General features: G+C 38.0%; 1 protein-coding gene across 9 annotated transcripts in view; it reads right to left on the reverse strand.

The window, feature by feature from the left end:
- BAZ2B (bromodomain adjacent to zinc finger domain 2B) overlaps positions 1–20,733 on the reverse strand; it is a 395,277-nt gene that overhangs the window by 276,566 nt on the left and 97,978 nt on the right. Inside the window, exon 1 of one of the 9 annotated variants that reach the window (XM_054548935.2) lies at positions 1,477–4,245. The exons of the other annotated variants lie outside the window; for them this stretch is intronic. The gene's annotated coding sequence lies outside the window, so the exon portion shown is untranslated. Of the gene's footprint in view, positions 1–1,476; positions 4,246–20,733 lie in introns of those variants that run through there. 9 annotated transcript variants of the gene reach the window in all.

A 20,733-nucleotide genomic window follows, 5' to 3' on the forward strand; every position in this document is an offset into this window, starting at 1 on the left:
GTCTAAGAAGAATGTCCCAAACCTTTAAGTCAACCAGATTTAAGGATACCCAGCAAGGCCGGGCCCAATGGTTCACGCCTGTGATCCCAGCACTTTAGCAGGCTGAGGCAGGCAGATCATTTGAGATTAGGAGTTTGAGACCAGCCTGGCCAATGTGGTGAAACCCCATCTCTACTAAAAATACAAAAATTAGCCAGGCATGCTGGCAAGCACCTGTGATCCCAGCTACTTGGGAGGCTGAGGCAGGAGAATTGCTTGAACCTGGGAGGCAGAGGCTGCAGTGAGCCAAGATCACACCACTGTACTCCAGCCTGAGCAACAAGAGCAAGACTCCATCTCAAAAAAAAAAACAAACAAACAAAACAGCAAGAACTGGCTATTGTTAATCTTCCACTCAAAAAAAAAAAAAAAAAAAAAAAAAAGTAAAAACGCCTCAAAAATAGGCCAGGTGCAGTGGCTCACGCCTGTAATCCTAGCACTTTGGGAGGCCAAGGTGGGTGGATCACCTGTGGTCAGAAGTTCAAGGCCAGCCTGGCCAACATGGTAAAACCCCGTCTCTACTAAAAATACAAAAAATTAGCCAGGCGTGGTGGTGGGCACCTATAATCCCAGCTACTAGAGAGGCTGAGGTAGGAGAATTGCTTGAACCCGGGGGGTGGAGGTTGCAGTGAGCCAAGATCGTGCCACTTCACTCCAGCCTGGGAGAAAGAACGAAACTCTGACTCAAAATAGATAAATAGATAAATAGATAAATAAATAAATAAATAAATAAGGGAATAGATTGGATATAAGAATTAAAAAATTTTAAGGCAACAAGCAGTGAAAAGACGCTTTAACTCGGGGTCCTAAAGCAAAATAATTCCAAAAAGGTGTGCTATTCCCTAATTGCAAAAATGGGGGTGGGGCACGGTGGAATGGAAAGAAGCAAATTTTTAGCAATCTCTGGTAGTTCTTCTATTTACAATCTGGACTTTATCAGATTTATTTACATTTCAAGAGGAAAATAAAAAGTGTGAAACAGCACTTTTAAAAGGCTTCTAACTAGCCTTTAAAAATCATTTTTACATTTAAAATTTTTATTTTTTAAACATTTCTTGAGTTGATAAACATATAACATTAAATCTGCTTACATTTAATAGTATTTTAATGCATTCTTACCAGAGTATAAGATCTATGTCTCTGTTTCTAGGTTCACTTAAGTAGTATCTGTGAAAACATTTTGTCCACAGTGGGCTGACATGAAATAATATCAAATTTCATTGCCTAAAACTTTTGTAGATGTTACTACCTATGAATAAAAATCACATTATAAACATTTAAAAGTATAACCATTACACAGAAATGAACAGTTCTTTTCCAACTATTAAAAAAGCTCTTTCCTAAAAGCTTTCTAGGCAAATGAACAACTTTGAAGCAAATGAAAATTAAGTTTCAGACTTTTTTTTTCTGATCAACATGCTTCCATTACACACTTACTTCCATTAAAACAGGAGTTGTAATGGGACATGGCAACTACAGGTGAAGAGTTATCTCATTAATTTCAGTTGCTGGGTTTCTTGCCAGTTCCCCAGTCTACTTCTGTTTCTACGGCAACAAAGGTAGGATAAGGAAAACAGAAGGAACACTTTAAGATAACAGCTAAGTGGGGAAAGTCAAAGTATTGAATGGCATATACAGCAATTTAATTTTAAGAAAATAATCGAAAATATAAAAAGAAGGAAATTGCAGTTCATACAACCTTAAAAATACTCAAAGGGAGGACCTTGCCATTCCAATATTTTTTCCTTGATTGTTTTCACGAAAACATATTTAAATTTTACTGATAACTTTTCTAGAAATTTGATTCTACTCCTACTATGGGTGGCCCAAAACTCAAAAAACAAAAACCAGAAATCACCAAATGTCCAGATTCATTTTCCAGCAAAAATCACAGTACTTGAAGTAATGCTTTTTAAAAAATATTCTATCATATTTTGTGATCCTAGTTAGGAATTTACTTTAGACTCTTTCTTTAAAATAATTGATTCTAACATGGCCCTTTAAGCTAAGCAAAGCAGCTACATTCAAACTCAAGACGAGGCTAGGCAACAAGGCAAGACGCTATCTCTACAAAAATTTTTAAAATTAGCCAGGCATGATGGTGGGTGCCTGTATTCCCAGCTACTCAGGAGGTTGAGGCGTGAGGATCTGTTGAGCCTGGGAGGTTGAGGCTGCAGTGAGTCACGTGTGCACCACCAAACTCCAGCCTGGGCAACAGAGTGAGACCCTGTCTCAAACAAACAAAAAAACAAAGAAAAAGAAAAAAAAAAGAAATAAACCCATCTGCTAATATGAATCTTTCATATAGATATACTACATATCAATAAATTACATACAACGTGTCTGGAATGGAAGTTTCTTCCGTAGATTTACTAAGTAATTCTGGGATCATGTTAAGTCTGTAAATATTCAGTATCATGAATTTTAATGTTTATTTATTTATTTATTTTTAGAGACAGGGTCTTGCTATATTGCCCAGGCTGGTCTTGAACTCCTAGGCTCAAGCCATTCTCCTGCCTCAGCTTCCCAGTGCTGGGATTACAGGCGTGAGCCACTGCACCTGGCCCAATATCATGACTTTAACAGATCTTTTAAACTGCTTGTTCTTTTTCAAGTTGCTCTGTGTTCAAATTATCTTCCTCTTTCACAACATTCTCATTCTAAAAAGAGACTCTGTCTCTCTCTCAACTCTCATCTACTCACTTTGGTGGAAGCAAGCTGCCATGTCAGACACAGCACCATGAAAATGACCATGTGATCAAGAACTAAGGCCTCCCACCAACAGAACAGGGACAAGGAAAAAAGGTGTGCCAAGGACTATATGAGCTTGGAAGCAGATCTTCTAGCCCAAGTTGAGCCTTGCAATGACTGCTGCTCCAACTGACAGCGTGACAGCCACCTCTTGAGAGATCTTAAGCCAAAACCACCTAACTAAGCCACTACCAGATTCCTGAACTACAGAAACTCCAACAACAAATATGTTTTACCCTGTTAAGTTTTGAAATATTTGCTAAACAGAATTAGATAAATTGATAAAGTATCTTATTCATCTCTTTATTCCCTCTCACCCCAACACTGAGTTCCTTGCCTGGAGAAGATACTTAGTAAATAAATGATGAAGCAAAGCCTTAAGATTTGTGATACAGTTTGGCCAAAACTCATGCGAAATGGGCTTACTCTACTGCTAAGGGAAACAAAAATTTAAGCCCCCAACTCCATATGACAACTAAAGTAATAAAAAGAAAATACATGTTCACTTAATAAAACATATGATATGCTAATCTGTATCATCAGAGAACAAAGAGTATGTCCAAAATCTATATTTCCATCTTTAAATCTATCATTATTTTCCTCAGTGATCATGCAAACTTTGACCAAATCTCTGTATTTTATCTTTGTAGAATCTGGAATGTACTTCTATGTATTCCATCAGTTGAAATCTTACCCCTCTTAGGATAATGTTTCTGCGAGGAAAAATTATGGAAGACTTTAACAAAGGGAAAAAAAAGATTATGTCCTATCTAGGGCATCATACCAAGTTATCCGCCCCTTTCACTATCCTTTTTGTTTTGGGGGTTGTTTTTCGTGGTAAAATACACATACCAGTAGTCCCCACTTATCCACGTTTTCACTGTGAGGCTTCAGTTACGAGCAGTTGGCCAACGTCCAACAATATTAAAAAGAAAATTTTAGGAATCAACAATTCACAAGTTTTAAATTGTGTGCCATTTTGAGTAGCATGATGAAATTTCATGCCTTCCCCCTCCATCCTGCCTGGGACACAAATCATCCCTTTGTCCAGCATATCCACTCTATAAACGCTACCTGCCTGTTAGTCACCTAATAGTTGTCTAGTTATTAGATTGACAAAACATAGTCATCCACTGGGGGTTGGGCAGCATCCACTGAGTGTCTTGGAACATATCTCCTCGGGGACAAGGCAGGGACTACTGTAATATAAAATTTGCCATTTTTGCCAGTTTTTAAAAAAGCCTACATTCTCCTATCCAAGTACTAACCAGGCCTGTCCCTGCTTTGCTTTAGAAATTAGAGATTAGGCACATTCTTTAACCATTTTTAAGTGTACAATTAGCTGGCATTAAGTTCATTCATAACATTGTGCAACCTCCACCACTATCCATTTCCAGGCCTTTCAATTCTCTTTGAACTAAATTCTCAGACAATAAAAACACTGAACTTCTAATATACTGCATGTGCATTAAAAAACAAAAAGGCCGGGCGCGGTGGCTCACGCCTGTAATCCCAGCACTTTGGGAGGCCGAGGCAGGCGGCCTACTTTGTGGTCAGGAGATCGAGACCATCCTGGCTAACACGGTGAAACCTCGTCTCTACCAAAAATACAAAAAAATTAGCCAGGCGTGGCAGCGTGCGCCTGTAGTCCCAGCTACTGCGGAGGCTGAGGCAGGAGAATGGCATGAACCCGGGAGGCGGAGCTTGAAGTGAGCGGAGTTCGCACCACCACGCTCCAGCCTGGGCAACAGAGCGAGACTCCGTCTCAAAAAAAAAAAAAAAGTAATTAGAAAAACTAAGTATTTTAGTTTTTAATCTTAAGAACCCAAGTTTACAAAAGAAAGGTAAATCTTTGGCAAATGGGGCTAATTTAATAAATTCAAATTTTAAAAATTTATGGCTTTAACCAATCTGACAAGCTAGCATTAATCCTTGAATTTTACAACATGAAACAGATAAATTCCCATGTTCAAGTAAATTGAGTCATTATTTTGACAGTTTTTTTTTTTTTTTTGACATGTAATCTTGCTTTGTTGCCCAGGATGGAGTGCAGTGGCATGATCATGGCTTGCTGCAGCCTCCGCCTCACAGGCTCCAGGGATCCTCCCAGCTCAGTCTCCCAAGCAGCTGGGACTACAGGCACATGCTAACATACCCAGTGAATTTTTTGTAGTTTTTGTAGAGACAGGGCTTCACCATATTGCCCAGGCTGGTCTCAAACTCCTAAGCTCGAGCTATTTGCCTACCTTAGCCTCCCAAAGTGCTGGGATTACAGGCCCAAGCCACCGGGCATGGCCCAACAAATTTTTATTTCAACAGTAAGTATATTTTGTAGCATGGCAGCTTGAAGATAATTTTCAAATCTTTAGGTAGCCTAAAACCTTGGACTGATATTAAGTAATTATTCAATGCGTAATAACTTCTAAGCAAAATACTGAAACATTGATTACTATGAATCCTTTTAAACATATACTTTTTTTTTCTTTTTTAAACGGAGTTTTGCTCGTTGCCCAGGCTGGAGTGCAATGGCATGACCTCGGCTCACCACAACCTCTGCCTCCTGGGTTCAAGCGATTCCCCTGCCTCATCCTCCTGAGTAGCTGGGATCACAGGCATACGCCACCACACCTGGTTAATTTTGTATTTTTAGTAGAGACAGGGTTTCTCCATGTTGGTCAGGCTGGTCTCAAACTCCTGACCTCAGGTGATCTGCCCACCTCGGCCTCCCAAAGTGCTGGGATTACAGGCTAAACATACACTTTTGTTTCTTGTTTTTATATACTAATGACAAGCTGTTTTAGGTCATGTTAGTGGAAATGTCCATTTTTGCCACTTTAAGAGGCGAAAAAGAGGTATGCGTGCTGTAAAAAGTGGTGTGTGTGCTCATGAATTCTACTAGTCTGCTAAAATGCTGGTATATGACACAGTTCTCAATTATTCACCTCCAACTTTTCTCGGTAAAACAGAAATTAGTCACTTCGACTAAAAGTTACAATTAATATGATTCATTGAAATCTGTTACATTACATAAGTTTAGCCTAAAGCCGCCTCTTTACATATTTTAAGTTCAGCCTAGAGGTTTCTCTGTACATTCTGAACTATATCTAACAAGTGGAGGTACTAACAGTCCATAGCCCACTCTTGTGCCAGTCACCCAGTTTTGGCAAATCAAATGTGGCCAACTGTTCCAACTGTGTTTAACTAAGGCAAATACCAAGCTGTAACCAATCCAGCTATTTCTGTACCTCACTTCTGTTTTCTGTATGTCACTTCCTTTTTCTGTCCATAAATCTTCTTCCACCACTTGGCTACGCTGGAGTCTCTGAGCCTACTCTGGCTCGGGAGGCTGCTTGATTCGTGAATTGTTCTTTGCTCAATTAAACACTTAAATAAATTTGGCTAAAGTCTTTCTTTTAACAGACTATACCAGGAGCAACAATGACACGGAATCACAGCTCGGTATGTGCATTTATTTTCAAGGAAAAGGAGTAGCATTGTCCTAAAGAAGGGATTCTTGTGCATTTTGGTCTCCTGGCCTCTTTACACTCTTAGGACTTGTTGAAGACTCCAAAAGAGTTTTTATTGTACATAGGTTGTAAGTCTTGATGTTTACCATATTGGAAATTAAGACTCAGAAATATTTTTAAGCGCTTATTTACTGTTTCATTTGAAGACAACAATGATTAATATATTGCATATTAGCAAATTTTAGTATTTTTATAAAAATGTGTGACACCACAGATCCTGTTAGAAGCATTGCCCTAAAGTTTGTTCAAGAATATAAAAGACAATGAAGGACCTAACCTTGAAAGTAAATTTGTCTTGATTTATAACAGCTAACATAGAAAAGAAGCTACCAAACATTTTATTTTTGTTTTTTCTCCATTTATTTATTTTTGTGTGTTTTTTAATTTTTTATTTCCATAGGGTATTGGGGAACAGGTGAGGTTTGGTTACATGAGTGGTGATCTGTGAGATTTTGGTGTACCCAACACCTGAGCAGTATACACTGCACACAATTTGTAATCTTTTATCCCTCAGCCCCCCTTCCCACACTTTCCCCCTGAATCCCCAAAGTCCACTGTATCATTCTTATGCCTTTGTATCCTCATATCATAGCTTAGCTCCCACTTATGAGTGAGAACATACAATGTTTGGTTTTCCATTCCTGGGTTACTTCACTTTTAATAATAGTCTCCAATCTTATCCAAGTTGCTGCAAATGCCATTAATTCATATCTTTTTCATATAATGACTTCTTTTCCTCTGGGTAGATACTCAGAAGTGGGATTGCTGGATCAAATGGTTGTTCTACTTTTAGTTCTTTAAGGAATCTCCACACTGTTTTCCATAGTGGTTGTACTAGTTTACATTCCTACCAGCAGTGTAGAAGTGTTCACTGTTCACCGCATCCATGCCAACATCTATTATTTTTTGGCTTTTTGATTATGGCCATTCTTGCATGAGTAAGGTGGTATCGCATTGTGGTTTTGATTTGCATTTCCCTGATCAATAGTGATGTCAAGCATTTTTTCATGTTTGTTGGCCACTTGTATATCTTCTTTTGAGAATTGTCTACTCATGTCCTTAGCCCACTTTTTGATGGGATTGTTTTTTTCTTGCTAATTTGAGTACTTAAAATGTTCAAAACATTTTAAATTTTAGAAAATTTCACTCAACATTGATGGACTTGTTTCCTTAGAATACTAGTTAATTCCTTCATCTTCAATGTGAAAGGCTATTCTATACCTTCTGTGTAAAGTGCCTAAATAGCAGAAATTCTGTATCCTAACAGAATAATTTTCTGTGCTTATGTTGAGTTCATTATGTCCTCGATCATCTAAAGAAACAAAAATGAATAGGTTCCTCCTCAGGTATGAAACAGGTAAGGTCTTACCTTTTTAAATTTTTTTTTTGGTGGAGTCTTGCTCCGTTGCTCAGGCTGGAGTGCAGTGACGCGATGTCAGCTCACTGCAACCTTCGCCTTCCAGGTTCAAGCGATTCTCCTGCCTCAGCATCCCAAGTAGCTGGGATTTCAGGCATGTGCCACCACACCCTCAGGTGATCTGCCCACCTTGGCCTCCCAAAGTGATGTGATTACAGGAGTGAGCCACCTCCTCCAGCCAGGTTTTCCCTTCTATGTGTATGTTTATTGTTACTTTGATTAAATAAGTAACCAAAGCTTGTTTCTCAGGCAGCCAGGACTCCATCTCAATCAAACCCCAAATACCCTAACAACTCTCTATTTGCATTCCCCCATCAGATCCTAAATACAGAAAAATAAAACTTTCACAATACACTAAATACACTAAACTATCTTTGAGATTTCCCAGAGTGCCTCAATAAGACCACACAGACCTATTCTTTTTTTTTTTTTTTTTCTGAGACGGAGTCTCGCCCTGTCACCTAGGCTGGATGCAGTGGCACGATCTCCGCTCACTACAATCTCTGCCTCCCGGGTTCAAGCGATTCTCCTGCCTCAGCCTCCCAAGTAGCTGGTACTACAGGTGCCTGCCACCACGCCCAGCTCGTTTTTGTATTTTTAGTAGAGACAGGGTTTCACCATATTGGCCAGGCTGGTCTTGAACTCTTGATCTTGTGATCCACCCACCTCAGCCTCCCAAAGTGCTAGGACTACAGGTGTGAGCCACTGCGCCTGGCCGACTTATTCTTTCACCTCATAAAAAAAAGAGCTGCTGGAAAGAATTGGGTTTACTTGATATGTTACTCCCATAAGAATTGCATGGGAACAGTGTCAAATCAAAAGAGATATGTAGCTTTTCCTAGGTTAAGATTATATAGATAACATGTTATTAGTACAAATATTTCAGAAAACTTATGTTTTATGAGAAATCCCTGGGAATGTGTCAATGTCTTTACTGTCCATTATAATTTTACTCTTGGGGGAAATACTGATCAAAAACTCAAGAAATAATTATGGGCGGGTGTGGTGGCTCACACCTCTAATCCCAACACTTTGGGAAGCCCAGGTGGGTAGATTACAAGGTCAGGAGTTTGAGACCAGCCTGGCCAACATGGTGAAGCCCTGTCTCTACTAAAAACACAAAAATTAGCCAGGCACCTGTTATCCCAGCTACTCGGGAAGCTGAAGGAGAATCGCTTGAACCCGGGAAGCAGACGTTGCAGTGAGCCAAGATTGAGCCACTGCATTCCAGCCAGGGAAACAAGAGTGAGACTCTGTCACAAAAATAAATAAATAAATAAATAAAATATAGCTGTTAACTGGGTGTGGTGGCAAGAGTGGAACTCTGTCTCATAAATAAATAAATAAATAAATAAATAAAATATAGCTGTTAACTGGGTGTGGTGGCTCATGCCTGTAATTCTAGCACTTTGGGAGGCCAGGGAGGGAAGATCACTTGAGGACCAGCCTGGCCAACATGGCAAAACCCCATCTCTACTAAAAATACAAAAATTATCTGGGCTTGTTGGCACACGCTGGTAATCCCAGCTACTCAACCTATTGAGCAACTGACGTTTTACCTAAAGTGTCATATTTGAGAACAATGCTCACTTAAACAGGTACAAGTTACTTTTCAGGAACTAATGTTGACTTTACGAGCCCTCCCTGGAAAACTAGCCTGGTCCCTGTCTTACAGGGGCTCAGCCTTTTAGGTGATAAGGAAGATCACTTTCTGGCAGGCCACAAACTTAAGAAATCTGAGGGATTGCTGAGCGTGGTGGCTCAAGCCTGTAATCCCAGCACTTTGGGAGGCCGAGGCAGGCGGATTACCTGAGGCTGGGAGTTCGAGACCAGCCTGATCAACATGGAGAAACCCCATCTCTACTAAAAATACAAATTTAGCCAGGTGTGGTGGTGCATGCCTGTAATCCCAGCTACTCAGGAGGCTGAGGCAGGAGAATTGCTTGAACCTGGGAGGTGGAGGTTGCTGTGAGCTGACATTGTGCCATTGCACTCCAGCCTGGGCAACAAGAGGGAAACTCTGTCTCAAAAAAGAAAAAAGAAAAAAAGAAATCTGGGGCCTGGCGTGGTGGCTCACACCTGTAATCCCAGCAGTTTGGGAGGCCGAGGCGGGCAGATCACGAGGTCAGGAGATCGAGGCCATCCTGGCTAACACGGTGAAACCGCATCTCTACTAAAAATACAAAAAATTAGCCGGGCGTGGTAGTGGGAGCCTGTAGTCCCAGCTACTCGGGAGGCTGAGGCAGGAGAATGGCGTGAATCCGTGAGGTGGAGGTTGCAGTGAGCTCAGATCGCGCCACTGCGCTCCAGCCTCGGCAACAGAGCGAGACTCCTTCTCAAAAAAAAAAAAAAATAGAAAGAAAGAAATCTGAGGGATAATTGGGGGTACTATAGTAGGTAAAATCTGGTAGAATGTCCCAGGCTTGCTTTCTAGCCTGAGGAGAGGAAATATCAGTAATTTTTAAATGTCCTAGCTCAGATTCCTTAGAAAAAGTTAGAAAGTTAATTTTGTAGCTTTAGTAGTTGTACATAGTGCATAGGCTCAAGGATACGCACAAGTTAACTCAAGGAAGCCTATGTCGTTAATTAATATTTTTGCACATCTATGTAAATAAGCCATACCTCATGAGACCAGCCTTTTGGGGGTGATCAGGAAAAATCTTTAAGATAATTGTTGTATGATCACATTGCTACAAAAATCTTACCAGAACCATTCCTGCCAAACAATTCAGAAACAAATATAATTCCCTAACAAATTTAGGAATATACGATTATCCATAACAATCAAGAATATACAAATTAAAATAATAATATTCCCACTGTTAAAAAAAATGAAAAAATATTCTCAACTTCCAATTGCAAGAGTATACAAAATGATACTAATTCTTCTGAGGGGGATTTTTGCAGATATGTGAAAAGAGCCTTTAAAATCTGAATAACATACATTCACATGATCTTGTCCTAAAATCCACCAAACAGGACAAAAAGGACCAAAATTAGTGTGGGAACCAGGGAAAATACCACTACTATTTTAATAAGACTGATTCTATATGCATATGCCCTAAGAGGGCAAGGTTCACAATTTAGTAAGTAAGAGAATATTCAGAAATGTCCTAACCCATAACTTTCATAGTTGCCATTTAGAATCATGGGGGGCCTATAAAGAGAAGTTGGGGGAATCACAGATCTTGGGACACATGTTCACAGAGCAGAAAATAATCGAGCTACTTTTTTGGCCTCATCGTTTTTATTTTTCTCAACCTTTCATTAGAGTTGAGGAGACAGCTTTGAAGGTGAGGATCAAATCTGACTAAGCAGACAAAAGCTCTGACTCATCACACAAAACTCATAATCCACAGGATTACAGAGAGTCATTCTCTCCCTCCTCCCACTCACATCTTCAGGTGTTCCAAGTTCTCCTTAAAGCAGGGAAACTGCTAAAATCAAAGTCCCACCCTCACATACAGAACAACAGCAAAGATCTCAAGAGACTCAGAGAAAAAGTTCTAGGAAAAAATATATGGAAACTATACTTCCTGTTGCCTAGCTCTTCTTGCCCCTTATTCCAAATATTTAAAATGATCAACATCTATACCTGTAGCACAAATCATAAAACAAGGAACCAAAAAAACCCCTTCAACAACACTGAGGTAAACAAGCATTACCAGTTTCCCAAGCATTTAATAAAATTCAACTTCCTTTCCTGATTTTTAAAAAGTCTAAAGAATCACTTGCACCTGGGAGGTCAAGGCTGCAGTGAGCCTAGATTGTGCCACCGCACTCCAGAATGGGTGACAGAATGAGACCCTGTCTCAAAAGAAAAAAAAAAAGTCTGGGTGCGGTGGCTCACACCTGTAATCCCAGCACTTCGGGAGGCCGAGGCAGGTGGATCACAAGGTCAGGAGTTCAAGACCAGCCTGGCCAATATGGAGAAACCCCGCCTCTACTAAAAATACAAAAGTTAGCCAGGTGTGATGGTGGGTGCCTATAATTCCAGCTACTAGGGAGGCTGAGGCAGGAGAATCACTTGAACCTGGGAGGCGGAGGTTGCCGTAAGCCAAGATTGTGCCATTGTACTCCAGCCTGGGTGACAGGAGTGAAACTCCGTCTCAAAATAAAAAAAAAAAAAAAAGAGATGCATGCTTGCTTAACATGATCTTTAAAAATATATATAACAAACCAAAAGGTAATATCATAAAAAAAGTTTAAACACTAGAATCATTTCCAAAGTCAGGAAAAGATAAGAGTGCCCAATGTTACCAATACATTGCAAATAGTAGTCAGCTTAATTTCATTCTTTATACAATAAAGTTACAAATACTAAAGGTGGCAAAATTATCTTTGTTTGTGTATGATTATATATCTAGAAAACCCTAGAAAATCAACTGAAAAATTATTAAAAACAATAAGAGTTGAGTAATTCAATCAACAGTCAGTAGGATGTTTTGGGGAAAACTGGAGTCTTCTGGAAAAAAAATAAGTTGGGAATCTAAACTTCACTTCTTTCACTTAGACTCCATCATGCATAAAGATTTCGGTTTAAAGCAAGACAAACCTAGGAGCCATAAATGAAAAAAATGATGCCCTAGTCTTCTATACCCATGTTTCTCGCTATATTGCAAACAACAATCTAGGGGTAAAAAATTCCACCATACATATCAGAAATGAGAGTAAGAAACAGGAAGAGGAAAGGAGGAAAAGGAGAACTAAAAAAGATAACCTAGCATTGGTATGCTAGAATTTGCTCATAGTGGCTCACAAGAGTCAACTGATAATTCTCGGGAATTCTTGAAATCTAGTTGTTAAAAACAATCATTATTAATTAAATTATATAAACTTACAGTCAATAAATTATAATAGGGTAATAAACATCAAACTCAAAACATCACTTTCTAATTACTTTGCATTTTATTATTTATGCTGTAGGAAGTTATTTACATCTATAGTATGGTTATGATGAAAATACTATATAATGATTGTACAACTACATTTCTCAACTTTGTTCAGTGGCATTAAGTTGTAGGATTGAAACAGGACATGGTGGCAGTTTTTACACAAGCAAAAGAGTAGACACTACAAATCAAGGCTCTCTTTGCCACATATACAAACCAGTTAATATTTTCCAGAATACCATAAAATATTCATATTCTTTGACCTAGCAATTCAAGCTCTAAGAATGAATCCTACAAAAATAACTTAGAATAAAAAAAGCTGAGGGATGTTTGATGATATTTCATCCCATCATATAACAACATACAGTGAGGCTAGGCATTGTGGCTCACACCTATAATCCCAACACTTTGGAAGGCTGAGGAGGGTGGACTGCTTCAGGACGGAAGTTCATGACCAGCCAGGTCAATATATTGAAACCCAATGTCTAATAAAAATACAAAAATTAGCTGGGCATGGTGGCACGTGCCTGTTGTCCCAGCTACTTGGGAGGCTGAAGCAGGGGAATTGCTTGAAACCAGGAGGCGGAGGGTGCAGTGAGCCGAGATCGTACCACTGCACTCCAGCCTAGGCAACAGAGCGAGACTCAGTCTCAAAACAAAAAAAACAAAAACAAAAAACTTAAATGTCTTAAGACTGGATAAATTATTATGCAGTCTTTTAAAATATTTAATGACAAGAGAAAATGCTCATGATATAATCCAAATAATTAAGAGCTAATAAACAACGTAGAATGCAAAAACTACATAACAACTATTTTGTAAAAATACATACATTTTAAAAATGGAAATTAAAACTTGTTTTATTTAAAATGTCGTAAGGAGGCATTTCTGTTAAAAGAAATGCTAATATTTGGAACTAGGACTCTCTGAAATTTATTTCCTCAAGCTCCAATTTCACCATTACACATTCCTACATTTTCTCTTTCCCTCTAGTTACAATGAAAGAGTATCCCTCGTTCTAGTTCATGATAATCAGTCTAACATGGGTCTGGAACCCATTTCTTCCCATTTCTTACAGAATCTCTGAATTATATCCTCTGCCCCTGTATCTTCATTCACCCTGTTTTAAAAAAAAAAAAATCATCTTCCTATATTTCCTTCCCAGAAACTACCCAATTTCTTTTCCTCCTCCCTACAAAAAAAAAAAAAAACCAAAACCCCAAAACTGTTTAAACATGTTTCCATTTCTATAGCTTTAATCCAAACCACTCCACTAAAACTATTAATGCCAAGGTCACTAATGTCCTTGTCACTTAATCCAGTGGATTATTTTAGTTCTTTCTTAGGTAATACCACAGACGCATTTCACTCTATGGCCACTCCTGTCATTTTCATCTTTTGCAGGAATAGGTTCATGACATTAACCTGCTGTTTCATTAATGAACACTTTCATTTCAGTAAATATTTCATTTCAACATAAAACAAACTAATAATGCATATAGTAGCCTGTGAATAATAGAACTTTGAACATTTGAAATTTTTATCTTAATGCTTTTCTGTATTTTTTAAAACTTTTATTAATATTTTATAGTGAAGAAATACACTTTTAATTTTAAAGAAGAAAAGTCAAAGGACAATGAATATGATTAACTGTAAGAAGGAATAAGTAACTGGCAAGTTGTACAGCTGCATATACCCTTTTAACATAAAGAGGCAAATGACACAAATATGATATGGGAATTTATTTTTTTTAACTCCAAGTTATATTCTCAAATAGTTTTTTTCCCTTTCTTATATATGTATTTTATATTTTATTTTATTTTTAGAGGTAGGAGTCTTACTATGTTGCTCTGGCTGGTCTCACACTCCTGGCCTCCAGCGATGTTCCCACCTCAGCCTCCCGAGTAGCTGGGATTACAGGTGTGAATCATCATGCCCAGCTATTTTTAATTGACACATTAATAATTGTAGAGTACAATATTTTGTAGAGTACAATATTTTGATACTCAAATAGTTTTAATTTAGGCATCTAAAATGTAATAGAATTACTTACCAGTATGATAAGCCTGCCTTATCAAAGAAGCATAGTTTAAATACTCTCAATATATTTAATAAAATTAGTATTTTTTCGAAAGATTCCTGTCACAAGAGGTTGAAACAAAATTACAACCAAAACATGACAATGCTTTAAAAAACTGACCTTTAGTTATCTAGCTCAACATTCCTTATAATAGAAATTTTAGAGAATACAATATAATATGAAAATACGGTATAGATAAATGTTGATGGGAAGTTGGGCCTTAACACAGGCATAAAAGGACAGTTTTACTAGCAGACAGGAATGCAGAATCATTAAATGTCAAAAAATTAAAAATATGAGAAATAACTATAAAAAGTTTGGTGAGGAGGGCATTTTTCAGCTTAAAAGTAGGAAAATTAATGTTAAATCTAAAGAACTGACAAGTTAATATATTTTGTGTGTGTGTGCGCTAGGAGAGAGAGAGAGACAGGATCACACTCTGTTACCTAGGCTGGAGTATGTGCGTGCGTGGGAGAGAGGAAGAGAGAGAGACAGAGACAGGATCTCACTCTGTTACACAGGCTGGAGTGCAATAATAGCTCAATGCAGCCTCGAGCTCCTGGGTTCGAGCAATCCTTCCACTTCAGCCTCCCAAGTAGCCAGGACTATGGGTGCATGCCACCATACCCAGCTGATCTTTTTTTCTTAATTTTGTGTAGAGACCAAGATCTTGCTATGTTGACCAGGCTGATCTTAAACACCTAGCCTCAAGTGATCCTCCCATTTTGGCCTCCCAAAGTGCTGGGATTACAGGTGTGAGGCACTGCGCCTGGCTTGATAAGTGATTTTTATTTATTTCCATGGGTAGCTGTAGGATTATTTTTAGCTCACTTTTAAAGTGCTGACATTATAAATATAGAAACAAACATGTATTTTTACCCATGTACATGTAATTAATTTAGTTGGTACCTGCAATATATTAAATGCTACTTGGAACAAATGAAATATTTGCAAAAATAATCTATTTCACAAAAGGTGGCTCATATTAAAATGCAAAAGGTCAAATTCAAGGTACTATGTCATAGAACACTTCATTATAAAAAAAACAGCTGGGACCAGTGGTGCATGCCTGTAGTCCCAGCTACTCAGGAGGCTAAGACGGGAGGATCTCTTGTGCCCAGTTCAGTCCAGTCTGGGCAACAGAGCAAGACCCTGTCTCTAAAAAATTAATAATAATAAAAATTTAAAAACAGTAAACTTCTGGTCACATTCAATTTAGCTTTTCTTCCCGGGCATGCCTTATTCCTACCTTCCCATTTCACACACAGTACGAAAACATTTTCACGTTCTTTAAAACAATTCTTCTCTTTTGTGAGTTTTGGCAAGTATACCTACAAACAGGCTTTCTGCAGCGGGAAGGGCAAAGAGAGCTTTTATCTAACTGTCTAAAGTTATTACATGTTCTCTTCCTGGACCAAGTGTTTACTATTCACACTGCCCTTCCCTAACCCTTCAACTTTTTACTTCAAATCCCCAAGGCATGATTACAGATAAGAGTTATTTTCCCAACAAGCTGCAAAAAATATTAATGACAAGGCAGAGAAATTTAATGCTAAAATACTTACACTACTATGGACAAAATCTTGATATGTTCCAAAAGGACTTGATTACATAACAATGCTCCACTCTCATTGCATTTAGAAACCTTATTTAAAATTGTGTCCTTTTTTGTTGTTTCTGCCCAAACCCTAAGAACACTTAACTTTGGCTCCAAAGTAACCCCTCTTTTAAAATAAAGAGATTTGACCCACACCTCTGTCAGTTAATGTTGTCTTGCAGAGCCTGTTTTTTTCAGCATGCTGCACTAACAACCCAGAAACGAAGAAAAGGTCATTTTGTTACTTATACACGGCTCCTGATTTTTTCAAATGTTGAAGATAGGTTTTGGTGCTTCCTATGTCATTACAATGGTTTATGTTAACAGTAATACATTACCCAAAGATCAGAAGCATGTTTCAACAACCATGTCATCATAGAAACCAGAAAAGATAGTAAGTATGGCTTTGAACTAAACTTAGACACTAGATAACCTTTTATTTCCACTGTTTTCCATCTTTAATTTACCACAAAACTTATCCTTGTACAAGATAAAAATGGTTACTTAAAAGTTTTAAGGTTTTCTTATGACAAATCTCTTGCAAGTAAATGTTCATCACAATACTGCAAATAAAACACATTTCATTAATATGCAATAATAATAAATTTCATTATTATTATGATGTAGTAATAATGAAGTTAGGAAAAGACTAACTACTAAAATTTATTGTCCTTGGCCAAGACATTATGTAAAAGATCTTTCATACATTTGTGTTTTAAAAATTTTTTAAATCTTTCCTTTTTCATACTTTTTTAGTGGGATTTCTTTTTTTTTTTTTTTTTTTTTTTTTTGAGACGGAGTCTCACTCTGTCACCCAAGCTGGAGTGCAGTGGTACTATCTCAGCTCACTGCAACCTCCACCTCAAAAAAAAATAATTTTTATATTTTTAGTAGAGACAGGGTTTCACCATGTTGGCCAGGCTGGTCTCAAACTCCTGGCCTCAAGTGATCTGCCTGTCTCGGCCTCCCAAAGTGCTGGGATTACAGGCATGAGCCACCGCGCCTGGCCCTCCTTTTTGTCCTTATGGATATGCCTGTTACTGGCAGTCCAGCAGTCTGCTTGTCTTCTGCATTCATCCGAAGGAACTAAAAGAAGTAAAAGTGTTTTTGGAGCCAGAGCCAGAGAAAAGGGATACACATATATCACCCTCTGCTGTCTACTCAATGTTCTTAGCAGGGGGGATCATGCATTAGGTTTCCAGAAAAACTGTTCACAAAAGCATAAGAAAAGAACCAAGGAAAAGGGAGGGGTTCTGGTTAATCTCAAAACAGAAGATTTGAATACCTCTAACCAGAAAGGGCAGTTTTGTCAGATTTAACCCGGCCTCCACAAATAAGCCTATCATTGAAGTGGAGGATTTGAAACTGATTAACCCATCTTCTCCAGAAAAAGCCAAGCAGTCAATTTTGAAAGCAATGGAGGAAAGGAAGGATCCCATGACATTTTCTTTTCCTTCTAGTGGAAGAGGTATGGGTTGGGGTGACCTTGAAAAGGCAGAACCATCCCAGATGTCAAATGGACTGGCTCTAATATAGAGCTCTAGCTCTATATTTGTTCTGTAATAGGCTTATGCAGTCCTTCTTTTCTTGGATCTTTTCTTCCTGATCTGTGAATATTCAAAATTTAATTGTTCTTGATCTAGTTCAATGCTGCCTAAATCGAAGGGCCTTTTCTAATTATTCCAATGAGAAGTCATCTCTCTCCTACTATGAACTTCCATAAATTGTTATCCATAGCTCTCCCAGAGCATGCTTGGAGATAGCATTCAATAAAAGCTTAAAGAATGAAGGTAGATGCCTCCTCCTTTTCCTATTATTAATACTAGAATAATACAAGTGTATCAAATATGTGCAGTTCTCCTGTGGTGGATGTCACTGAGTCACTTTTTCAAACAACGTCTAAATTTTTGTTTTGCTGGGTTACTAATACAGTATAGAAAAATTCAGTCAGGCCAGGCGTGGTGGCTCATGCCTATAATCCCAGCACTTTGAGAGGCCAAGGTGCGCAGATTGTTTGAGTCCAGGAGTTCAAGAGTAACCTGGGAAACATGCTAACCCCATCTCTACAAAAATACAAAAATTAGCCAGGCATGGCGGCATAAGCCTGTAGTCCCAGCTACTTGGGGGACTGAGGTGGTGGGGATCACTTGAGCTCAGGAGGTTGAGGCTGCAGTAAACTGGGATCGTGCCACTGCACTCTAGCCTGGACAACAGAGTGAGACCCTGTCTCCAAAAAAATAAAAAGTAAAAATAAAAATTCAGTCCATTAACTCACCCTTCTTTTCTAAATATAATTATGTAATGAGAACCAGAAAAGGCAGACAAATAAAATCCCAAACCTTCATTTTAGTCAAAAACTAAGAACCCCTCTTCATCAAGAAGTGGGGAAGGCAGGGAAAACCAGATTTGTTTGAATTTTCCTTCCTTTATTCTGTGATGAGATGCTAAAGAGCAGAGAAATAAATGAAAGGACAATAGTCAAAAGGGAGTGAAGAAGACATAAAATAACTTACAAAATGCCTGATATAATCTCAAATAATGGAAAGTTAACTAATTATAGTTATGATCCTATGCAACTCAAAACTAAAACATAATGCATCATCCTTTAATAACCTTTGGATTTATTGTTTAAAAAAAAGTACAGCCTACTATCAGCTAGATTAAATTTGGCCATATATTCTGTTATATTACGAACCTATCCAGACATTTGTGAAGCCAAGAAAGAGTAAAATGCACTCTTAGGACTGGTACTCAACCTTGAAGTGCTGAGAGCTACTTCATCATTTAGTGTGGGGACAAACACATACATGCACATGTGAGCCTAACACCATGTGTGGAAACGCATCATTGTAAATCACTCAGGTATTCACTTATTTTAATATACACAAATCAAAGCACAGCTCCCTGTGATTCCTAAAAGGAGAGCTGAAATAGCATTTAACATTTTCTCCTCCCACCCTTCTCACTAAAAGCTTGAGATACAAAGGTGTTCTCCTCTTTCCTTACAGTTATTACTGACAACATGCAGGAAACTATTATAGCTGGCCTAACTTACCAATATCACCTAAATACTGTAAGAGCATACCTGTGCTTAATATTCCAGAAGTGACTCAAAAAGCAAAAGAGACTCCTTATTAGATTCCTTCTAAAAAACTAGAGTAACTCTATAGTTTTAGGATTAGCATTATTCTAATCCAGTTATAAAGTCATGCCAATTTTCTCTTCTGTCTTGCTTTACACCACCACTCATAAGCTAAAAGTATTATACTACTTTTCTACATATTAGATGACATTGTTTTAGACTAATTAATCACAATCTACTGTTAATGTTGTTTCCCAAAACTATGTATAACTAGTAAAATATTATTACCAATATTTTCAAATCAAGGATAATTCTGTTATTGATCTATGGACAAAATCACAAAACACATATTCCAAAAATTACAATAGGTGTATAATCTAGGTTTGTTTGGTTGATTCTGGCAGTGAATAACTATATGACAGGTAAGACATGACCTTTTACACTTGTTTCCTTCAAAGCTTCTTCATTTTATTCAGCATTAAGTTTAAATATTTAAAATTGAACCTGTTCTGTGTTGCAAACACAGCTAAAATGAAGAGCTTCTGCAGCAGCAGTGACCAGATTTTAAATGCAGGTAGATCAATAAAAAAAAAAAAAAAAAATCACCAAGCACAGGCTCCATGTGAGTGGAATGGTTTATAATAGCTTGCAAATGACTATGTGCTTGCTGTAACCAGCTGTTCTTAAATTATGAATATGCAACCAATTCATGTTAAGGCCAAATCCCAGCACTATTTTTACAGAGAAATCCCAGTAGTTTTGCTTGTTCTACATGTTAGCTCTGTTAAGGATACAAATAGCAGTAAGCTTCTGAACAAATAGGACCGAACTATTGGCATTTCATGCACTAGGTCCATTATCACAGCAGGCAATGTCAATCATTGGTACATTCCTGTAACAGCTCAGGCAATATGACAATGATCTCGTAGGAAAAAAAATCAAAATCTCTGCAGCATACTCAAAGTCCTTCTGACAACCTAATGCTTTCTTACTACAGCCAATCAGATTGTCAGACCTGACCTACTAGAAGACTTTCACCAAGCTTGAAACATTTAAAAACATCAATCATAAAAACAAAGACAGGACACTGAATTATACAGTATTAACCCCTAGGGTTTGCATACAAAGACCTTAGATTTATTTATGTCCTAGCGAGTTAAGAGCTTCAGTACACCGTTCTTTACACCAAACTGACTGCCAATTTGATGAACCTCTCTGCCCTCAGCAGGAGTGCACCGTCTTTGATTAATGAGTGCATGTTTGTGGAAAAGTGTTAAGAGGAGAAAACAGGAAAAAACACACAATTATGTCTACACATAGCTGAAGTACCAATGCAAGAATTATCTTC

Source organism: Pongo abelii, chromosome 11, assembly GCF_028885655.2.
Source record: "Pongo abelii isolate AG06213 chromosome 11, NHGRI_mPonAbe1-v2.0_pri, whole genome shotgun sequence".
Lineage (NCBI taxonomy): Eukaryota > Metazoa > Chordata > Mammalia > Primates > Hominidae > Pongo > Pongo abelii.